Genomic DNA, 24,196 nt, shown 5'->3' on the forward strand with positions numbered 1-24,196 from the left:
TTATAAACTTTCAGTTTTATAAACTTTAGTTTAAAGCAATGCCCAGTGAGCATTTAAAAAACAGATTTATAGGCTATTTAAAGCTCATATATCCTTTAAAGCAAGTACTGGATATACTGAATAAAACATCAATTGGTAAAGTAAGTATATCTCCCCTCATGTTAGAAAGTAATAAATGTTCTTAAAGAATCACACTTGATGTCTGTGTGCATATGCATTTTAAAACTTTGTTTATAGGTGACTATTTCTGTTGATTTAATCACTGCTTGAAATGGCTGCCTTAATTTAATCCTAACCTTAGGAAACAAGTAATTTCATGTTCAAATTAACCCAAATTTCACCCATTATATTGATTATGTTAGTGTTATTAGAGAATTCAATTGTGTATTATACAAAGAGGTCTATTTAATTACAGAGGTTAATGTAGTGAGTATAAGCATCCTAGATGAAAACTTTCAACTGTTCACTTCAGTGTATGATAGTCTGTATTGCTTTCATGTGCATCCATCTGTGTGATTCCTATTGGATCTTCACAGAGAAAATCAGATGGTTCTGCACATGATCAAGAGAACAACTGCTTAAAGATATTTGATTTAATAATACAATTCCTTCCAATTCAATGAGCATTGATTAAAAATCTACTCTAAAGCCAGCATATCATCAGTTCCTGTGTCCTTTGGTGATATAAAAGAGTAATAAGATAATCTAAAGAAAAAACAAATACAAGCAATCTGGTTAGGAAAGTCATGAACATATCTATCCATCCGTCCATTCCTTCACATACATATATTCATGTTTTTCTCTTTTTCTACTCCCTATACATTAACAAATTCATAACTTGAATCCATCCCATTATTCCCATACTGAAAACTCTGCACTGTTTTATTACCAATAAATTAAAGCCTACATACAATATGCCCATTCAAATTTCAAACCTTATCTCCAACTGCTCTCAGATGCAAAACTTCTATTTCTATTAAACTAGTCTTCTTGCTGCCTGTCAGACACTATGGTTTTATTTTGTTCCTCTTTCATTGTACAAAATAATCTTGACTACATACTTAAATAAGTGCATAAACAATAATTTTGGGGGATTTCACTGGCGGACATCCACTTGAACCCAAACAGTTATAAAGGAATTCATGAATGGGTCAGACAGCAGTTGGACTAAAAAGGATGGATAGAAAAACATTAGTAATTGACATGTTGCAAACCAACATTTTCGGCAGCAAATTTTACCTCCTTAGTTTTTCATTTTAATATTTTAATGAGGATTTCAAAAACACACATATTTTACTGGTTAAATTATGTGGGCTTTTTTGTCAAAAATTTTGTGGGGTCAGAGGCAGTAACAAAGCATTTAGAATTTGGAGTCTGGTCTGAAGAAAGAAAGGAAAACTGAACTTTCTTTTGTTTTTAAAAATATTCTAGATGAATACTATTCTTTTTCATTAGAAATAACAACTTGTTTTTAAACAAATTCAAATTTTTAAATGTTAAATTAGTTTTGATATTAAAAGGAGAATTAATGAAAACTTTTTTAAGGTATAGAATCAATTAATATTATAAACCTTCCTGACTGGTACAGAGCCAGATTCAGGTGGCTTGGCAGTGAGCCGTTATGTAGATGAATCTCTTTATTTTTACTGTTTATAGACATGAGTGCTATTTTAACTATGTGATGCTAAATGAATGAGAGCTGTCCTACAGGAAATACGATGAAAATGCAGATGCCATTATGGAAAGTCCTTGAATCCCCCATTCCCCATATCCCCCTTCCCCCTATACCTTAACCTTGGATATCCCCTTGTTTTGAACAGATTAAGTCAGTTGGTTAAGAATTTATATGATTAAAGTGAGCTTCCGCCCTGTCTTTTTTGCTGTTTAATGTTACATGGCATACTAAAAATTATACCATGAAATAGGTAAAGAATACTTCCATTCTTTTGGTGAACTATCTTGATTTTTAAAAATAAAATAAAGAAGTAACATTTTAACATTTTAACTAGGAGCTGGATTTTCAACCATTGTGGTAATGGAGCAGCTACATGTGTAAAATAAAATAAAGAAAAACTTCAGCACATGTGCACTTCATGACACTAGGAGTACATTTTCGACTATGTTATTTCTCAAACTTAGTTAGATCATTCATTTATTATTCTTGCAATTTAATTTCCTGTCACCAGGTGGAGAAAGTGTGCTAAAGCTAAACCAGGGGTTAGCCCCTCAGGCCAGCAGCCTGTTTTTGTAAAGCATTAGTTGTAACACAACCACTCCCATGTGTTTATACATTGTCTCTGGCTACTTTTGCATTACAATGACAAAGCTGAGTAGTTGTGACAAAGACTGTACGTCTTGCATATCATAAATATTTACTATCTGGCCCTTTAAGAAAATGTTTGCCAATCCAAGGTCTAGGCAGTAAATTTTATGATTTAAATTGCAAAATAGCTCTCTGTTTACTTTTACCATATTTAATAATGAATTATTACTCCTTTATTCTTAGTTTATGTTAAAAGAGTTCTAGGATGTTAGTAAGGATAATACTAGTCACTGTAACAACGAAAGTCCTGTGTTACAGATGTCCAATAAATACAATTTTATTTCTAACTTAGACAAAAACCTATTGAGAATGTTCCTGATTGGCAGTAGATTTTTCTTCCATGTGGTAATGCAAGGATTCTTTCCATCCTCCTGTGCTACTCAGCATCTAAGTCTTGAGTCTTTTCTTTGCATTCAAATGTTAAAAAAAAAAAAAAAAGAGATGGAGAAGGCACACCTACCTCTATAAAAACAAAAACATAAAACACACAACAATCACAACCACCACAAAAGCAAAGAAGCCCAGGAGTGACAGACACACATATTACTTCGGCTCATAGTCCACCATTAAGAAATAATCCCATAGCTCCACTGAAATGCAAGAGAGCTAGAAAATTCAGTCCCTGAATTGATAATCACTTCACAGAAGTAATTCTACTCTCTGAAAAGGACAGTGTGGATGCTTGGTAGGCAGCTGGCATTGTTTGTCACTCCTGGATATCAGTTTTTGTCAACTTGACATCAATTTATGGATATTGTAGTTTGAGTAGATATTTCTATATTGCTTTTTTCTACATGCTGCTTTTGTAAGGTCACTGTTTCAGTTGGACCAGTCTTTGTGTCATTTTTTGGAGGCTGGGAAGTACAAAATGAAGGAAATGCAGTTGCTGTGTTACACGTTAACCATTGTGTCTGACCATAAGCAATTACTGAAATAGTATCTCCCCCACCCCATACCTGTCTGCTTTAGTTGCTTTTTAGACAATTGAAACTCCTTGGCGTTACACGAATTTTTTCTTCCTGGTTGCCACGAGGACTGAATAACTTACATAACAAGCAGAGGGCTTTCTTCCTTTCAACCTGCACTTTTTCTCCCAAAATTCACAATTATGATTACAGCATCACCTATGCTTTACCCTGACCTGTCTTAGAATAAAAGCACAAATTCTGGCGTTCTCCAGTGACAAGTGTTATTGTCTGCTGCCCTTTAAAGTAGGTGTTCTAGTGCTTTGCCTATGTGAGGGGTGAGGGACATATGACTTCTACACAAGGTAAAACCCATGTAGAGTATGGGCTGTGTGCTGTGCAGGCCAGAGAAAAAAGGTCCTAATGCCTCCTAGTTTCTACAGCTTCCTTCCTTTGGTAAAAACAAATAACAAAAAGTCACAGTTACTTACACTTTCAGAGTTTACAAAGTGGTTTACGCATATCATGTGTCATGCAAAGTGTCCTGAACACAGAAAACTGGAGCGAGTACATATTCAAACTGTGTATTGTCACAAAACAGGAAAACGACAACATTCTGTGCTTAACACCTTGTTCATATTTACCCCATTGATACTGGACGAGGCTTTCATGAAGGGGAGCAGAAACACCACACAACCGGGAAGGTAAAACCATGGCTGTTCCCAAACCTCAGAGCAGATTAGGGCGAAGTCTCCTAACTTCATGTGACGGACTTCATTTCTACCAGTTTCCATACTCTTCTGATCTCTCTCTGCCAGCGTGTCCGCGACAGGGCTCTCATTCAACACTTACATCTTTCTTGAACCTGGCTTCTCTCCCTAAATGTAATTGTACGTCCTTGATTATTTTTAATATTTTGTGGTAGGACTTCTGATGCTTCCAATCACATTCCTGATTTCACCTTTTTAGGACAGATCTGGTAAATATGAATCTGATGTGTCTAGAGGTTCAAACCTGAGCTCTAGCTGCTGCTGGTACGCTCAACCTAGGACTCTTCATTAGAAGTTCTCTCTGTGGGCCAAAAAGCTATTTATTAATGATGTGGGCTATTTAAGTCTCTGTTCCTGTTATTTCTTTAACTAGAATGCGTTTATACACATCTGAGATGAAGGCATTATTTTTAAAATTTTCCTCATAGTTAATAACTCCCTCAACACATCTGTACCTCTTTGTACACTCATTATGCATTTGTTTTATTCCATTTGGCATAATTGTGAGTTTACATATGCATTTCCCCTGCCAGGTCTTGAATTCTAGGAAACGTGTTAATCTGTGATAATTCCACTGGGCTTGCATACTGCCATAGACAAAATATGCTTAATAGGTTTGTTGAAAAAAGATTATCATGAAAGTTAGGTTCTTGCTTTTTATTTATTTTCTACTGTTTTTATAAGGAAGAATAAGTAATTATATCAACTTATTGGTTGGTAGACTAAGGTGTTTTTTTCCCCCCCAAATGGTTGTTAAAAACAATTTAAATTTTGTAGCAAGCACAGAAAGGAAAACAAATATACATAATGTCTGGCGAAATAGGTCTCAAGATTTAGAGATTCTTAATAAAAATTATTTTAAATTAACTGGCTAATTTCATCTCTGTGCTATTTTCCTTACAGAAAGGACTGTGTAACTTTTAAATTCCCCTTGATCCTTTTGCTTCTAAAAATACCAGAATTTCAGGTATCCTGCAATGCTAACATATATTTATTGAGTTAATAAATGAAGTAGAGAGATGGTCATCCATTATTTTGGAAAACTAATTTCATTTTCTGTAATGTTTTACAATATGGAACTTGGACAGAAAGTGTTTTGGTGGGAAATTAATGTTCCTTTTTTCTGGGGTAGAGACAGAATTTCAAATAAAAATTGCAGATATTTACACAGATCAATCATTTTCTCCTAAGATAAAACAATAACCTTCCAAAGCAAATCACAGTTTATATTTATTCATTAGGGGATATCCAAGGATCATGGGGTTGGGAGAGGATATTGAAAACTTTCTTGAACACCCCCTCGTGGTACAGTAAGTTAGTTTCTGGAATCTGTACAAAAAGTTGAATTAATTACCACTGGGATACACATTAGTGATTTAGTGTGAATTCCCATCCTGCTTTCTGTTTTAAATAACTTTCAAGTGCGAAGTATATCTTTTATCAGGTTGCATATGAAGAAATCAATGTATTTTTCAAGGGAAATCTGAAAATAATTTCATATTCAAGTCTGTTCAATTTTTCACCTATAACAAAGTATATTCTAATTTATTTCAATCTAGAGTAAATAAAAATCACATTAATAAGGAATAAGTTTCTACAAAATTTATCTGTCAATATATCGGCACTAAATTATTTCTACCCCAAGATTTTTATGTTCATAATGATTAAGAGTGTTGGAAAACACTTACAGAAACATCTTAGAGGCAGAAATCTAACTGGAAAATATGACACCTTTCTACATAAGTAACTGATGCCAAGACAAGACAGATTTTGTAGTAATAAGCAAAATAGAAGGACAGCAATTCTTACTCATTATTTAGGCTTAGGTAAAACAGGCAAAACTATATAGCATAGACCTGTATTTTGAAGATTTTTCTAATCTATTTGTCAGTCATCTTTTCTCTACTCATATTATTTCAGATTGCAGGTCTGATTGTAGTTTGCTGCACACATTCCAAATCTGTTGTATTTTTATGAACTTTGATCTGCATGGTAGGCATCAGCAGACAAGAGAGAACATTTAAAAAGCACAAGAAATCTACTAATATACTCAAAGAAAAGTCAAAACTCATAAGGAAAAGTCTTTTAAAATTAAAATATCATTGTCAAAGGAAAAACAAAACTGGATGATGTATTTCAAAATATAGGATTAAAAAATGGAGATGGAAGATAGGAAGAAATGAGTCAAAAAGAGTAAATACAGTATGTTCAACATCTAATTAGTGGGTATCCAAAACGAAATTTAGAGGGAGATTACTAATGAAATAAACATTTTGAGAACATATAGAGGAAAACTACTGTGGGTATAATAACAGAAAAAAAAAATCTAGTATTTCAAGAGTAGAAAGAAGAACCAAATGTTCACATTAAAACAGCTCTCTAAGGGCTAATGTAATAAATGTAAAAACAGCCCATATGTCTAGAAACATAATTGTGAATTTTCCTAACACTAAGAATAAAGAGATGACCCTAGAATTCTTCAAGAGAAAAAAGAAAAGTCATCTACAGAAACTGGTTAACAGATATAGTTTAAAAAATCATCTAAAGACTCAAGCATAAAGAAAAATAAAGAAACCTAGAGATAGTAGTCAAAAAGAACTGGTCTAATTCTCAAGCAGGACATTATTTGGCAGGAGTAGAAAGTCAGCTGACCAAATGGCATAGGAAGTCAGAGCCCTCTGTAGGACAGTGGGGGGACAGGCCAGTCATATTCAGAGGAAACTGAATTATCCTGTATCAAAATATAAAAAGAATGCAAAAACGAATGTAAAAACAAGAAAAATGTGATGTTGAGTTTTCATGTTGTTAATTACGAGTTGAAAGCCTATTTTAATGACAGATATGAGGATCGGAAAGGGATTTTTTGGTGAAGTCAGTCATCCAGAAAAAAAAAGTTAATACATAATTCTTAAGCAAATTAATTCAGAAAGAGGTAACAGAAAATTTGTTTGCAGTTGCAGAGATAAACAGAATAAGAAATAATTAGAAAAGTTAATAAAGTGCTTACTTCTAGGAATGAGGAGTGAAGCATGGGGAAAAGGGAGGTTTCATATTTTTCTTTATACCCTTCTAAACCATGACGTTTTACCATGTGCACATATTGCTTTTATAATAGATTTATTCAAATATATTTATTGAATCTTACTATTTGCAAAATAACAATATCTGTGAAGGATAAAGTAGCAAAAACAAAATAGACAACATTCCTGTGTGTGTGCGTGTGTTTGTGTGCTTAAAATATCATGTTGAGAAATGTGTGTAAATTTTAAAAACCTTAGAGTTTTCTGACTTCAAAATTAGTATTTATTGCATTAAGTAAAACAAACAATGGACCCAAGGCAACAGAGCCTCTTGCCTTGCACAGTTCCACTAGTCTCCACTGATATTATATGTGAGTGGGGGCCCTTGGAGTGAAGGACACAAACTCACATGAAGAAGGGAAGACAGTCCTTCACATAAAAAAGCTTCATGAACTGCAGACTTAGGTACAAGGTTGGCTGATGTTATTTTTCTCTTTAGAGCCTGAAACGCTTCTGAGAAGAGCTATATGAATCAGAAGTCTGCACACCCCCCTGCTGTTTATGTGTTCCTGGGGAAGGGTTTATTCATTTTTTCCCTAGGTAGGCAGGTGTTTTAAGGTGAGAATGTGGTTCACAGAAAGAAATGAAATTATAGAGTAATATTCTTCACTTTATCAAGAGACTAGAGTGAGAAGGATTACTGCAGGTTCTATAGAAAATGTTGCAGTCAACTTTCTTCTCCACTGACAGTAGGAGGATTGAACCTCTCTGTATTTAACTTAAATTTAATAGTTTACATTTGATAACGTCAAAATCTAGAAACCATGCCTAGTCGGTTACATCTCTGTCACCAGTTGAAGAGGGTCTAAGGGAAGTTACTTCCTCTGGAAAATTCAAGAAGGTGTGCCACTAATCTTAATGTGGAAAATGGGGTAGATTTTAAGTGGTGTATAGCATTTTCAGAATGCTATAAAAGTAAAGATCAGCACATGTTTTCTTAATTAGAATCTGGCTAAATAGCAGAGTAATGAAAGCTGTGTCATATGCTGTAATTCACATTCCATTGAGTTTTCTAATTAGTGAAAGATAAAGACCTCCAGTTAGGTTTCTTTAAAAGCAGGTCTGACAGGAACCTTTGAACATTTAAAATCTTAACGATGTATGGATAAAGGTTCAAAGTATTGTGTTTTTAATAGGAAAGATGTATCTTCATTTTAAGCAAACATGAAATAAGCTTTGGATACCCTTGATATCCAGCTGATTTTCCAATGTGTTCTCAAGTCAACTGGAAACGCAGGCTTTCTGAATCACACTGAGTTAATGTAGAAATGATTTCCTAAAACACCACAGTGAGTAAGAGTCCAGACTTAATATAGTCCTCCAGTAAAAAGTCCAAAAAAATACTGAAACAAAAGAGAAGCTGTCTCACATTCCTCTAAAACTTAAAGTATTCTGAGAAAAAGTAGAAAATGAAGTCAAAATGGATATCTGCCTTATCTTTTATTTCTTATATTAGCATGTGACTAATGTCAACTGAAATAAATTCACATAACGTGTGAGTTGTGGGTTAAGTTTTATTTGGGTCAAAAGAGGATTATAGCATGGGAGATAGCATCTCAGATAGCTCTGAGGAACTGCTCCCAAGTGGCAGGGTGAACTCAGTATTGTATATATGATTTTAGTAAAGAGGGGTACGTGCAGTCAAGCTCACATTTAGGCAGAGGCTTGCTGCTAGTCACAAGGAGCAGATGTCACCATTAATGATTTTAGTGCCTTTCTAGTTATGAGGACATGCAAGAATTTGGGCTTATAAAATCTTCTCCTGAAAATATCTAACTATCGGAAAGCTTGTTCAGCCAGTTTTCCCAGAGCACAAAGCACCTCGTTCCTTATCTCCACCCTAAACTCCTTTCAGGTCATGTTGGAGGTCAGCAGCTGCAGCAGCTCGTGATTTAATCCAAGCAGAGGTAGATGGCCCATGCCAATGTGATCCAGTCCTTATAAAGGCAGATGGCAAGGGCCATTGTTAGTTGGCACTAATATGGAAGTAGATATAGCTTCACATTTTATTTACGAAATTATAGAATTTCATTTCTGTCCACTTCATCTGCAGAAAAGAATATGATCTGCAGCATAGTTCTCTTTTTTATGTTTGCTGCATTCCCTTAACATCTGTAACTTTTCTTTCTGAAGTGTTTGGAAAAAGAAGTAATGATGATTAACATGGCGCAGGCAAGAAGAATGTGCTCCCCTTACGACTGTTCTATGCAGTTCCTGTAAATTGGAGTAACAAATGACATTCTCCTTTAGCTGGATCTGAGATAATCAGACAGCATCTGCCTTCTGTTCTCTATCTCCATTTGTAGAAAGGAAATACAAAGTTTAAAATTATTCATCTTTTGAAGTGCTAACTTCTTCCATTCCCTTCACATCTCCTCTGCTTCAGTGTTTGAGGTATCTTATCTTGATCCCTCAATACTACCAAATCTAACCCCATTCTGTGACATTTCAGAAGGAAAAAATGCTTTTTAATATTTTTATTCTTTAAAAGCCCAAGCCAACTTTTTTTTTTTTTTTTTTTTGGCTTAGGAAAAATTGTTCTCAGCTATGAAACTGATACTCTTAAAAAAAAAAAACCTAACTGATCCTCCTGTACATTTCTAAATTAATTAATTCCTCTGTTTCAATCCAGGCAATGCTTTGCTGCCCTGAAAGCATGGTTGCTGTAACTCATTCTAGATTATTTTCATCATCTAGTATTTTGAACCCACCTGGAAATCTATGGCTTTCCCTTTGTTTAGGTCAATTGTCCTCATCAGGGTGTAGGAGGAGGTGGCAGAGGTTGCTCTGTGAGATACATCATAAATTTTGAATCTTTACCTATTCTCTGTAACTGATGTATTATTAAAGTGTGGTTCTGGTTATTTAGGAGGTAAATAACCTTTGTTGTTTGCAAAGCTAATCAGTTAGATGAGGTGATATTTGACGTCCTCAGGCTCTAAATATCTATAACTTAAAGTCATTTTGAGTAGCAATTATCTGACCTACTCCAAGACCTCTATTATGTACTAATTGTTTAAGTCAAGCCCCACAACAGCATTAATCTTTGAACACAAAGATATTCATTCCCCATTGAAAAGCTCAACTCATCTGGTGAGATTTCAATTCATTTCCAGTGTTTCAGAGAAAGTAAAGGTTCCATCATAAACAAAACTTGAAATATATCATATTACATTCAAATGTCTTGATTTCTTCCCTGTTGTTCAGTTGCTTTACACATATTTTATATCACCTATTTAACAAATAACTGTGGGGAGTTTGAGATTTGCAAATGTTAGCCACTATATATACTAGATTTAAAAAAGTTTCTTCTGTAAAGCATAGGGAACTATATTCAGTATCTTATAATAACCTTTAATAAAAAGAACATGAAAACGAATATATGTATGTATATGCATGACTGGGACATTGTGCTGTACACCAGAAATTGACACATTGTAACTGACTGTATGTCAATAAAAACAAAAAAGGAAAAAAACAAAAAACAAAACAAAACAAAAAAAAAACCCCAAAAACAATTTTGGAGACTCTTACAGAAGTAGAATATAATTAAAGTTTCAAGAAAGTTTACAGTTTAGAAGGTTGAGTTAAATACAGACATAATTGAAGTACATATTAGTTTTATATTTCTGTGTCATAGATTACCACAAACTTAGTGGCTTAAAACAACAAAAATTTATTATCTCACAGCTTTCATTGGTCAGAACCCTACATATGAGTTAGCTGGGGCCTCTGTTCAGGGTTTTACCAGTCTAAATGCAAGGTGTCAGCTAGGGCTGCAGTCTCATGGGAGGATCAGTGTCCTATTCCAAACTCATTGGTTACTGTCAGGATTCAGTTCCTGGTGATTATAAGCCAGAGATTCTTTCTTTCTTGCTAGTTGGCACCAAGGAGCAACTTACTAAAGGCTCTCCACCATTCCTTACGTGTTCTTCTCCAAGGCTGCATGCTTAGTAGCATTTCCCATGATTTAAATCTCCTCCTTAAGAAAGGGTCCAATCTTTTTTAAAGGTTCACTTTATTGGGTCAGGTCCACTTAGATTAATTTTTTGATTAACTCAAAGTCTACTGATTACATCTGGACAATCCCTTCCCTAACTAAGGGAGTTTAATCATACGAGTGATACTCCATCATAGCCAGTGGTCTAGCTTACAGTCAAGAGCAGGGGAATTATCCAGGGCAGGTACACTGTGCATGGAGGAAGGTAGGATCTTGGGGTCATTTTAGGATTCTGCCTACCGTAAGTGCAAACTGGAACAAAATAAATGTCTAAATAAGATACAAAGTAGATTTATGGGACTTGAAATTTTGCATACTACCTATATACATTGATGAAGAAATGTGAATGAGAAATGGTGAAGCAAGTCTCAAAGCACATATTTTTCCCAGGTGGTAGATAGTGCCAAAGGAAGAAAAAAGGTATTTCAATAGATAGCAAGACATACACTGTAGTGAAATATGCAAATACAGGGACTATTCCTGTAGCCCGATTTGACCAATAAAGCTAATAAAGCTTAATAGGAAAGATTTAGGTCATTCAATGAAAGTCCGTAAACACTGCTTTTTTCAATAGGCAGTGAGAAAATTTTGAGTGTTTAAGAGAGTTGAACTGTCTCCACCTTGCCCTTTCAGATACACTCTCTGCTCTTCACTCTAGAAAGCCCATCTAGATGGTGGAACCACATTCTTGAGATTCCTTGCCTTTGGGCTTCCTGTTGGGTTTGCCTAGTCAGAAGCAGTGGCAGGACATCTATGGGATGAAAGGAGAGTTAAGTGGATTATATCCTAAATTTTCTTCATGTGAAGCTGGCTACCTCCTTTATGACAGGTGGCCTCTACCTAGCCCTTTGTATCTCTGGGTTCCAGTTATCACTTTCTTCTCTCATCACATCAGGTACAATAATGGGAAGAATACTGGTATGCAAACCCCTGGGTACGGTATTATCCTTGCGTTCTCTCTTTACTCATCCAGCACCTTTTTAAAATCTCTTTATTAAACTCTCTTCAAACTACCAAATTTGAATGTACCATCTGTTTGCTGCTGTGACTTGCCTGAAATTGGAACTGACGTAAACAAAATTTTTGTGGGAAGATTAATATGACAATGATGAAGAGATGCTGTAGAGAAGGAAGAGACTAAACACATTAGCACAGATAAGAGTCACAATGAAGGCACGAACTAGGTAGTGAGCATGAATATATAGGGCAGATGATAACAAGAAATAACGCAGAGGTAGAATACGTAGTAGGTAGCACATAACTAAATGTAGGGGATAAAGAAAAAGAGTATTAAAGGTAGTTCAAGGATATAACTTGGTAACTAAGTGAATTGCTGTTCCATTAGTAGAAATATCAATGACTGAAGGAGAAATTAATTTAGTGGCAAGTTTGTTTCTGAACTAGTATAAATAAACATGGTGGACATTCAAATAGAGAAAACAAGTAGGTGGTTAGAAAGGTAGATTTGACATTTCAAAGGGCAGCTGAAGCTATAATTATGGACTCAAGAATTATATAAAAGATGTTATAGCTGAATTCATAAGAATTATTATGTCTTGAGAAAAATCAAAGGGCAAAGAATGTACATACAGGGACAAAAACTTAAGGCACCTCTTCATAGAAAACTGAGGACAATTTTCAGAGAAAGACAGGGAAGTGTCTCTTCTTTTTCTCTTCAGAGAGAGAGACAGAAAAGTATCAGATTAAAAAAAATGTTCAAAGTTAAAAAAAAATAGAGAAGAATTTTTTAAGAAGCAGAAAGTGGTTGGATTAGTGGCTACCTGGCACCATCAATTCATAGGTACTCTGTCATCTATTTTACTAAGTGATAATGTCATCCTGACCCAAGCTGTTTGGACCATGGGTACACATCTCATCCAAAGATAATAAATTCAGAGTCTGGTTGGTGGTCCATGAGTGTACACTTGCAGGACACAATATATTTGGCCAAAGAAAGTCTTGTTTTTAATAATTTATATCGAGAAAACCAGGCGGACTGAGTAAGTAGAAGTTGCAGCTAATAGTGCCTGAGATATAGTAACATTGTAATGACTATCATGGGTCATGTGACAAAATTAAGAGGCAACAGTAGCAAATAACAAGAGCAATAAAAGGCAGCCAACTGGCAGAGGAAGAGACATGGCAAAAATAGGAATCACATCAACAATATTGGTTGTAGATCAATGATTCACTATTAAGGCTAAGAGAACTGCATTAGATTCAAGAACCACCTTCCATTACACCACATCTGTTTGAGGCTTGGCCCAGTTAAAATTTCTGTTCTAGATTTCACTTAGTTCTCTACACATACCCACTATAAAACTGCCCGTATTTGTGCTAGCTTGAGGGTCTACCTGTCTATCTGTTCCTAGCAACTAAATAGGCAAAAAAAAAAAAAAAGAATTTTTAAACTCTTTCTCTCTCTCATATAGATAGATGATAGGCAGTTATAGATAGCTATACAATTATATACATGATAATTATATATGTATATAGATATATAAATAATAATATGTATATATACATGTGAAACCACTAGCAGTGGAAATCAAGAAAATAACTATCAGAAGGACAATGACAATGGTAGGAATTGCGGGGACACTACTTAGGTGAACTAAGCTTTTGCTCACTCTAGGATGGCAAATTAGCAGTTCATGACTGGTGAAATTATTAATAAAGCTCTCCCATGCAAAGCAAGAGTATTGAGAGGTATGGAAGGAAATATACCAAAAATGATAACTACTATAAAAATCTAATAGCCCCTAGAAATAAAACTGAACCATCTTTAGCCCCTGCTTCCCAAATGCCATGTTTTGTGCCATCTGACTGCCACCTCACCCTTTAACCAGTAAGGTATGTATAACTGACCAAGAACAGCTACCCATTTGCTGATTAACAGCTAGTAAGTGCCTTCCTCGAAAAGATTAACTGGCCAATCAGATGATCACTACCAGAAACTGACATTAGGAATCAGAGAATCTGATCTAATCAATGATTAGAAACTGAATTTGAAATATGAAGTGTAATTGGAACCAGAGAGGACATGATAGATCTTGTTTACTATAAAGTATATGATGAAGCTCTTCAGTGGCAGAAAAGCACACTTGCAACAAGATAGAAATAGACTGTAGTTATTAGCAATGTAATCTTAAAGATACGCAAAATCCTTCTTGTTGGAGTCCTTAAAACTACTCTGAAAACAGTATAATCTTTAAGCTCTAGGTTCAAAGAACTTTAGCATCATTGTAATGCCTATATTTGGATTTGTTGACAAAATTTGTTGACAGATATCTAGCCATATTCTCCTCTTACAACTCAATGAGACAAACAAACAAACAAAAAAAGATGGTTTCTAGTGCAAACAGTAAAAGAGTTTGAGGAAGATAAAGAGATTGAAGTGTATGTTGTATTTGGGAAAAAGGAACTCATTAGTGACCTCTGAGAGAGCAATTTCAGTAGAGAGATAGGGAAAAAGAATCAATTGTAAGAGATAAGACTGAAGGCATAAATGGGTAATAAGAGATCAGAGAAAATGGCTTTACAGCAATATAAATGAAGAAAGCTTTTGAGGAAAAGGAAAGAGGTCAGGTCAAGGAATAATGGGGCACAGCTGGATCAAGAAAAAGGTCCTTTCTGTTGTATTGCTTTGTCTTGAAGTATTGAAGAAACCACATAATATTTTTAAGCAGCAGAGTAAGGTCTGTAGAGAGGATTACTAAAATGTAAACTTCTAGATAAGTGAGATGTTTTTTATTGTTCAAATATTTTCTAACAATTATAAAATTAAATAACATATTTACATCATCTGCCCTCCAGCTCTTTAAAAAAATTCTATTAAAGGTTCTCCTAAAAGGATAAATATCCTGAATAATCACCTGGTTCAACTTCCCATTTGGATTAATAAAATCATTCAGTGACTCACTGCCTAAATCAAATGACTGAACTGTATAAGGTTTGGAGTCCTGATCAGTCAACTAATATTTTGGTATTTTTGCTTTCCCATTACTTCTGTGCCCAAAGGACTAAATAAACTATCTTTCTATAATTTCTAATTGTACCTCAAACATAAATGTGAGGCTATATAGCAGTTTAAGAGGAAAGGCATCAAGACAGCTGTTAATATCAGAGTGGGTTATTTGTACATTGTCTACAGTGGACAGCAGATCTGAATACATATTCTAAAGAAATTATAATCTATGTTCTATATACATTCAATGACTTTTACTTACATGACTATTTGGGAGAAGATTGATATACATTTAAATGCAGTAATTTTTAATACTAAAATAAAAACAAAAAACCTCAAACACTAGAATGGGTCCAATGACTGTGAAGCATCATGGGTCTTGCCTAAAGGTGGGAGCAGACTAGGGAAGGGTAGACAGAGGTCACAGTAACAGGTTAGAGATTTTACACTGGAGTTATTTATTCAGCTAAATTCAGGCCTGGAAAGGGGGATCATCAGTGGTGATACGCTACAAAAAATGCCATGGAAGTTTCTACATTACAAATAAATTGATAAAAATGTGATACAGAGAAATATCAGACTCTATATATAATATATGTAATATGAACCTTAATAGTGTGAACGGAAAATACTGCAAACCATATCAGTAAACAAAGAATGCTGAAGCCATCAAGTCATCAGCAGCTGCTGCCACCCCCCAGTGAAGACAAGCCTGCAGCCCAGCCTCTGCAGCCACTCACAATGGTGCACCCTGAGGGGACTCAGAATAAGAAAGGACAGGATACTGGCCCTAGATGGCTAGGTGCTTGTCAAAGGAATGAATTCAATGATCCCAAACGTTTGCTTCCTCCCACACAGAGAAAAGCACTAAATTCTTTAACTTGAGATGCCTGGTTTTCTTTAGTTAACAAGTAATTTTTTTTGTTCCAACTACCTGGTCTTTGTTGTAAAGCTCCTATATATCCTAGCTCCTTCCCTACCTCTTTGGAGCAGTCCCTCAGAGGCATCTCGAGTCCTCCCACCAAATAAAACATAACTCTCAACTTTTAGGCTGCGCTTTTATTTCAGTCAACAATAACCGCTAATATTCAATTCTGAGACTGAAATGAATGAATTAGGCTACTACAAAGACAGATTGAATGTCATGTTCATGTAACATGTTGAATGTGGTAGCAACAAATTTGAAATTTTCAAATGTCTAGATGCAACTGAAATATGTAGAAATACTTAGTCAAAAATAATTTTGACAAGTATATTTATATATATTAATTATTGCTTTAAAGCTCATTCATTTACCCAATAGCTATTTTAAATCAGGTATTTTGCAAAGCACTGGAAACTCAAAAATGAACATCGATCTCTGTTTTCAAAATGTTCCTAGATAACTGAAATTTTTAGAAGTCACATCCCACCACATTATCAGAAACTGGAAATTTAAATTTTAAATTTAATTTTGAATTTTGAATTTAAGAACTTTGAATTTAAATTCATTAAAGCATCTTTACTTATAAGTACCAAATACATTTATATCATGATATATATGAAAACATATCCAACACATAGAAATAATATGGTCTTCATCTCTAAAATGGTTTAAGTATCTATTTACTCTATCAATAAAAATTATGCCTGAGTAATTTTTCATTTTAAATTGTATTTTAAAAATTTTGTTCAGCTTTATTGAGAAATGATCAGCATATAACTTAGTGCAAGATGTACAAAGTGTTGATTTGATGATACACTCATATCTTGCAATATGATTACCACCATAGCCTTAAGTTAGCTAACACCTCCATCACATATAATTTTAAATTTTAAATGGTTTTACCCTTATGCCCTTATCTCTCATTACTCTTATTACAAACATATATTATATAATAAAAACAAACTTGAATAATTTTCCAAATTCTATTTTTAACAATTTTTTAAATTTGTTTTTGTTTTTTGGGGGGGTTAGTTAGGTTTATTTACTTATTATTGTTATTTTTTATTTAATAGATGTACTAGGGATCGAACACATGACCTTGTGCATGCTAGGCTTGTGCTCTACCACTGAGCTATACCCTCCCCCCATTTTTAACAAGTTTAAATGCATGTGTAATCCTTGCTATCCTCTGGAGTATGGAGGGCTTCCAAATTACATAGAGACTGGTAGATGGACAGATATAGAATATCAAATTTAGTAGACTTAAAAGAGTCCACTTTAACGTTTTACATGAAATTTCTTATGAGTTAAAAATTTGGATGAAAAAAGTGACCAGTCTAGTAAAATTTTTGATTTTTTAAAAATTTTATGCAATTCAGATTGTAGGAAGGAAAAGGAGATTAAAAACAAACTATACCACTTTAATTCATCTATATTGAGTTTGCATGACGACTTGACCCATTTCTGTATCTCTGTGTTTGTGTGTGTCATGTATGTTAAACAATAAAACTGTAAAAGTGCTTTTTTTTTTTTAATGCTCTTGTTCAGACTGATTGAATCTCAGTATCTTAGCACAAAGCAGAATAATAAAGGAGGTCAGATTGGCTGATTTTTGGCATAGTTCTTCCCCTTTCTCTCTGGTTCTACCATTTAAATACTTCCTTCTTTAACTGCATACAATGCTTTCCTAATGTATAATTTGTTACATCATAGAGGAAAACCAGCTAAGAAACATATTCACAATAAGATAATAGGCGTTATTATACTATTTATTACAGGAATATTTGCATTGTAACGAGAGTATTATCATGCTTGTTAAACATTTGCTTCTAAATTCAAAGGGAAATGGATTCAAATCCTGGCTCTCTTAGGCACTATGAGCAATTCAGGTAAACCTATAAAATTCAATTTCCTACTAAATAGAAATAATGTTCACAACATATAGTTGATGTAATGATAAAAATGGGAAAATATATGTAAAGGACTTAGCACAGTCTCTGGCAAACAATATATATTTTATAAATTCAAGTTGAAGATATAGCTAAAATTGATAGAACACATTGTTTATAGAAAGTATACAGTAAGTTACATAGAATAAATTGCCATATTTGTATAATTTAATCAACATATAATATATGCCAGACATTGTTGTCAACTGTAGAAATAAAGTATTATATGGATTGATTTTATCTGTGTGTAAGTGACATTCCCATAGCCTCTCTGGAAGATGAGAACAAAATGTCCATTCGCTCAGCACAGCTACTAGGCTTGAAGTCACTTGAGTGGTTCCTTGTGAGCAAGTGAGCAAATATTAGTTTGTAACATCTGAAGTGATGTAGAGGAAAGGAGGGGAATTGGGTTCCAATTAGATTTAGTTTGGAAATCAAAAAGACTGAAAATTGAATGTTTTTATCTCTTGTGTTCTTAAAAATCCTAGCATTTTTATGGCAATAGGGATAGTTCAGTCTGCGTAGAAGTATGTATTTTCCCGGTTAAAGGGCTGAAGAAGTGTTTGGGAAGGACTGACACTGGCACCACGCAGAGCAGCACTGAGGCCGGGCAAAGACACCAGAGGGACAGCCATCCTCTCAGCAGCAGGAAAGCTTCCATGAGACTGTGGGTAGAGTTGTCATCACAGAAACGAAGGGGCAGGGGCCAAAGTTTAATATGATGGATGAATTACACTTTGCATTTCTCTCTGTGTAGTTAACTATTTGGAAGCAGGTCTGATACCTTTGTACTGACTAAGCCCCAGACATTCTTGGTCAGATGTGAAAAAGGAAAGACTGAGGGAAAGGAGCCAGACTTGATGCTAATATAGACGACGAGAACTCCAGAAACTGATTGTAACAATTAAAGATGCATAATCGTAGTTATATTGTAAGCTATAGAATGGGATCAGTAAAGGGATACATATAAATGGATAAACATGTAATTTAGAGAGGCGGGTATGGTGGAGAAATGGTAATTATCCAGAATCTATCAAACATGCAATAAGTAAATGGTCAAACAGTGGCTTTTCAACCCATTCACTCTTTCCAAGCCTGTTAACACGCTAATGCTAGACCTCCTGCTTACACTAAATGATACTTGTTTGTGAAATGCCTTGAGCAGTGTGTATATGAAAAATGTCATATAAGGGATAATTATCTGATTATAAAATTGAAGTGTTTCATAACTTAAATGGTTCTTCCTGTGTAAGTGAGGTGACTGCACACTTCATGTTACCTGAGCCAAACCTCATGTTACCTGAGCCAAAGCATGTTTGATGTAGGAAGAAAGACACTGGGAAGTTGAGATGAAGGTCTCAAACTTTCCGTGTGCCTTGAAATTATTTGTATCTTTGAAATATTGATAAAATTAAATACTAGGTACTATTATATATATATATAAAACTTATAATACATACAAAAATAAGTTATATACACTAATTTTACAGCTCTTAGGATCAGAAGTGATCCTTTTTCTAGAGTAACTCAAAGTTTAAAAAAATAACATGAATCACCACCATTTATGGAGTCTCAAATATGTGTTAAACATTTCACACATATTATTTTATCTACTCTTCAGAAAAAATACAAGGGGTGCTGTTTTCATTTTAATTTAGAAAACAGGCTATTAAATTTTAAAAAGACAAAATAAAATTTTAAAGAAATTAGGGAAAAAAAAGTCATTCCCCAAATCCTGATACTAATTAAAAAGCCAAGCTAGTATCTGAACTTCTCAGGAGATGATTCAAAATACTACCTCTCGACTAGTGAGGGAGGCAATCAAGGAAAAACTATAAAAGGAAACAATAAAGCCTATAACAGAGGGATGTGGGAGCGGGGGAAAGTAGTTTAAGCCTAGGAATTGTCACAAGGGAGATCTGGACTGGCTTTTAAGAGAAATAGGAGTTTACCAGGCTAGATAACAGAAAAGAATGGCCTGCCAGCTTGACAGAACTTGCAACAATCTATATTCTGATTTATATATATCAGTGAGAAATGATGAATAATTAACATGAGTAAGGGGCTTTCTTCAAATACTCTAAATCATACTGTGAGCTTCTGCCTATAAGCAAGATTGCAGCCAAGCCTGAGTCTGTTTTCAGAAATTGAGATGTTTCTGTGAGTATGCTGGAGGCCCAGTCTATTGCTTTGGACCTAGGAGGGAAAAGTGTGCTGTAATAAACTATATTGCAATGAAAGAGGTTTTTGTGAGCTCTATTGGAATTGTAACTCCAGACGCTTTTTCTTTCTTTCTTTTTTTTTTAAGTTCTTATATTGTGAAATATCTTTTCTTGACACTTAGTGTCTACTTTCTGTTTTCAGTCTCCTATTTTCCTTCTGATGTAGTTTGGACTCTGCCCAGGGCACTATTCATGTGCGTGTCTTTCTCTGTGTTCACAGAAAAAATATAAACTTTCTTGGGACAATCATGATTGCCTTCAGGAAGCTACAGATTCATTAAAGGGCTCAGTTAAAGAAAATAAATGTGAAATATATAACTGAGTACAAGTTTCTTTTTAAAAACTTGAATCTTTAAAGACCTGCTCTGCTCCTCAGGCTTGTTGAGTTTCTGGACAACACTGCCGTTTGCACCAACCTGTATTGCTGATGAAACCTGATTGCCTTTTTTTTTTTTTTTAGGACTCTTAAAGCTAAATATATTTGTTTACCATGCTTCCAACCATAACTAGGAAAATATGTGACTGATAGTTTTCTTTAATTAGTAAATTAAAAGGATATTGATTTTTTTTTTTTACTGGGTTCTCTATATTTAGGTGAATAATGCCTTGTGTCCAGTGATCAGTAAAGATGCAGGGGCAATACAGGCAGCTGTGAAGTCTATGTTCTAGGATTAGGAAGGTTTTCCTTAGGGTAACCTTTCCAAATATGTGTGGCAAGTACCACTATTGATATAGAGATTATTTTAGGTATTAAGGATACAGCTTTAAATTACATTGGATTACATGGGAGAGAAAATGATTACTTTTTCAATCTGGTTTCAATCCTTCTGATTGCATCATGAGGAACATCTCACTTTGGCATGAAGATGTATTTAACAACCTCTGACTTTTGCTAATCTCTCTTTTTATAAAAGAGAAGTAGGCCTTAGTCTCAAGCCTTCACCAAACATTGTACTTGACTGGAAGTTAACACACTCATGGAAGTTTCATTGTATTTATTTTAAACCACTTCTTACTGTCAGATGGTGCTTCTTTTACATTTACCATAGTAAACTTAACTTCATTTAATACATTTTGAGTAAATTTACTTACTAAAAAGTCTAAAAGAAAACAAAAAGTTGCAACTGTTCCTCTATGATATTAAAATCTTTCCCTCAGGATGGCATTCTCAAAAAAACAAAAAACAAAAAACAAAAAAACCCAAAAACTAAAAAAGTGTCTTCAAAATTAACATGCATCAGGAGGTTTCAGGCTAGGACTACTTCTGCCTAACAGGTTAAAGAATAAACATGGTTGTTGCAGGATGTTCAACAAATACGGATAAAGAAGGTCAAAACCCACTATGTTTCTTATGAGTTAACCCAACAATGAGCACTGTCGGTGACACAGAGGCCAAAATATTGGCAACAGTCATGTGGCTTTTTATTTTAAAAAATTCTTGCTGGGTTTTTTATTAGATTGTTTTTATTGGTAAAAAATTCTCCCTGAAAGGTTATGGTATTGTAGCTTTTTCTACAAAGAGACATTTGGCCCTGTCTTCCTCTGACAACTGAACTGCCAGTCAGACAGGCAGTGTTATTATCTGTAAATATACTTTAATAAAATAAAAGATAAGCAAACCCTTGCTTACCTCCCTCATCAGTTCTATCTTTGTGAGAGTGCGCAAATGTCCAAAGTCACTCGGGAGACACTAAAGGTCTCTAGACATTATATGCTAATAGGATTATCAAATGAAAAGAAGAGTAAAAAGATTTGTTTGAAAGGATTACAGGGAAGGAGAATAAAGGAAAGGAAGTCAACAAAAACAAAGATAAGTAAGCTTCAAAGTTTTGAAAAAAGGATATGGATTATGCTTTTTAGTGTATTAAAAATACACTAAAGAATTAAACACAGTTTCTGGGTGCTTGGCTGAGAAAGCAGTTTGCAGAGGTGATGAAATGTTACGGAAACGACATGCCAGTCAAGAAACAAGCAACACTCGGAGGGTTGGAGTACTCAGATGTATTACACCAGTGGGCTCAGAGGGACTTCTGCTCCGAAGCTCTGAGCACCTCCAAGACATGCGCAAGAGGTTTTATAGGGTAAAGTACAAGCTTGGGGTATTCGGCCAATAGGCATGGAACAGCTTTAGCAGCATTATCATCACAAAAGTGGAGGTGGGGAAGCAGCAAACCAACATTCCAAAGCCAGATATGTATCTTTGAAAACCCAGCTGGCTAGCAAAAAAACATGAACAGCAAACCAACACTAATTAACTTAGATTTACAAGTTAGTCTAGCAGAACTCAGATCAGTATTCCAATACTTAGATTTGAGAGTTATCTTGTTAGCCCAGCCCAGCCTCTCCTTCACATTCCTAGACTTGTGAGTTATCTTGTTAGAGCAGCCCGGTTTTTCCTTCACAGACTGAGTGGAACAAGGTGGACTTTGATGAGAAACCAGAAAAAAACATAGCAGGAAGAATGATTTGCTTTTAAAAAACTAATGAAATCATAATATCGAATTAGAGAGATTAATTAAAAGATGAAAAATGAGATAATATTGATTTATACATAATCCTGTTCTGAGAACAATCTCAGGGGCACATACTGTTATGAGAAAACACTCTCACCTCATGGTAGTAATGATTTAAGATGGAATTAAAGGAAAATAATAAACCTGAGGGAAAACAGAAACATCTGGGTAACTTATCTTTTCAATATTTATTTTATATATTTTTTTAATTAGAGGGGAAAATTCTAAAATCTATATACTTTCAATGTGACAGATATCTTACATATTTTATTTCAATCTGGTAACAACTCTGAAACATTGGTACTATGATCTTGTGAACAAAAAATACTGCAAACCATATCAGTAAACAAAGAACGCTGAAGCCATCAAGTCATCAGCGGCTGCCGCCACCCCCCAGTGAAGACAAGCCTGCAGCCCAGCCTCTGCAGCCACTCACAATGGTGCACCCTGAGGGGACTCAGAATAAGAAAGGACAGGATACTGGCCCTAGATGGCTAGGTGCTTGTCAAAGGAATGAATTCAGTGAGCCCAAATGCTTGCTTCCTCCCACACAGAGAAAAGCACTAAATTCTTTAACTTGAGATGCCTGGTTTTCTTTAGATAACAAGTAATTTTTTTTGTTCCAACTACCTGGTCTTTGTTGTAAAGCTCCTATATATCCTAGCTCCTTCCCTACCTCTTCAGAGCAGTCCCTCAGAGCCATCTCGAGTCCTCCCACCAAGTAAAACAAAACTCTCAACCTTTAGGCTGCGCTTTTATTTCAGTCGACAATCTCTACAGATCAAAGAAATGGCACTCATAAGAATTACATAACTGTTCATAATCATATATACTTCCCATCCTGCTAAAGGATCACAAATAGTTTCATTGTTATGTAAGTTCAAACCTATGATAAGAGAGACAGAAAACACTTACTTAATGCTTTCTCAACTATACTCCAAAGGTGTGGTTGGGCTTTTACTTTCCACTATGAAAGAGTACCAGCCTTCCCCTCTGAACAAAAATAATTATTTATAAAACTTGGCACAAGATACTAGACAACAGTTTTCAGGGATTAACCGATAGGCAGCTCTTATGACTGATCTTTGAAAGAAGGAAAATGCATGAGGACAGTGTCATGATCCCCTTAAGATTTCTGCCTTGGGACACTTTCCTGCCAATGAAGATGGAATCTAAGTAGGGCTGCAGAGAAAAATACTGGAGTTGCAAGCTGCTAAAGTAGAAGAAATTTGCAAGACAGGGTTTTGAAAAGAATTATGTGGGAGAAGGAAGTCTGTGTCAGGATTCACCACAGATGCTTGACCAAGGTCTGGGCTACTCATGCTCAAAGTTCAACTCTACGAGGTATTACAAAGATCACCTGGTACAGAGCTGAAAGATGAGTGGGGATAGCAAAGGTTATGCGGTGTGCTGGATGTTAGACTTATCACCCAGCAAGAGTAGAGAAACCTCAGTAAGTCCTTTGGTGAGATTCAAGAAAGGACAAGCCTTTGGCATAAATACCACACCTTAGAATAATTCCCACAAGCTCACACTAATAGG

This window comes from Camelus bactrianus, chromosome 1 (assembly GCF_048773025.1).
Source record: "Camelus bactrianus isolate YW-2024 breed Bactrian camel chromosome 1, ASM4877302v1, whole genome shotgun sequence".
Taxonomy (NCBI): domain Eukaryota; kingdom Metazoa; phylum Chordata; class Mammalia; order Artiodactyla; family Camelidae; genus Camelus; species Camelus bactrianus.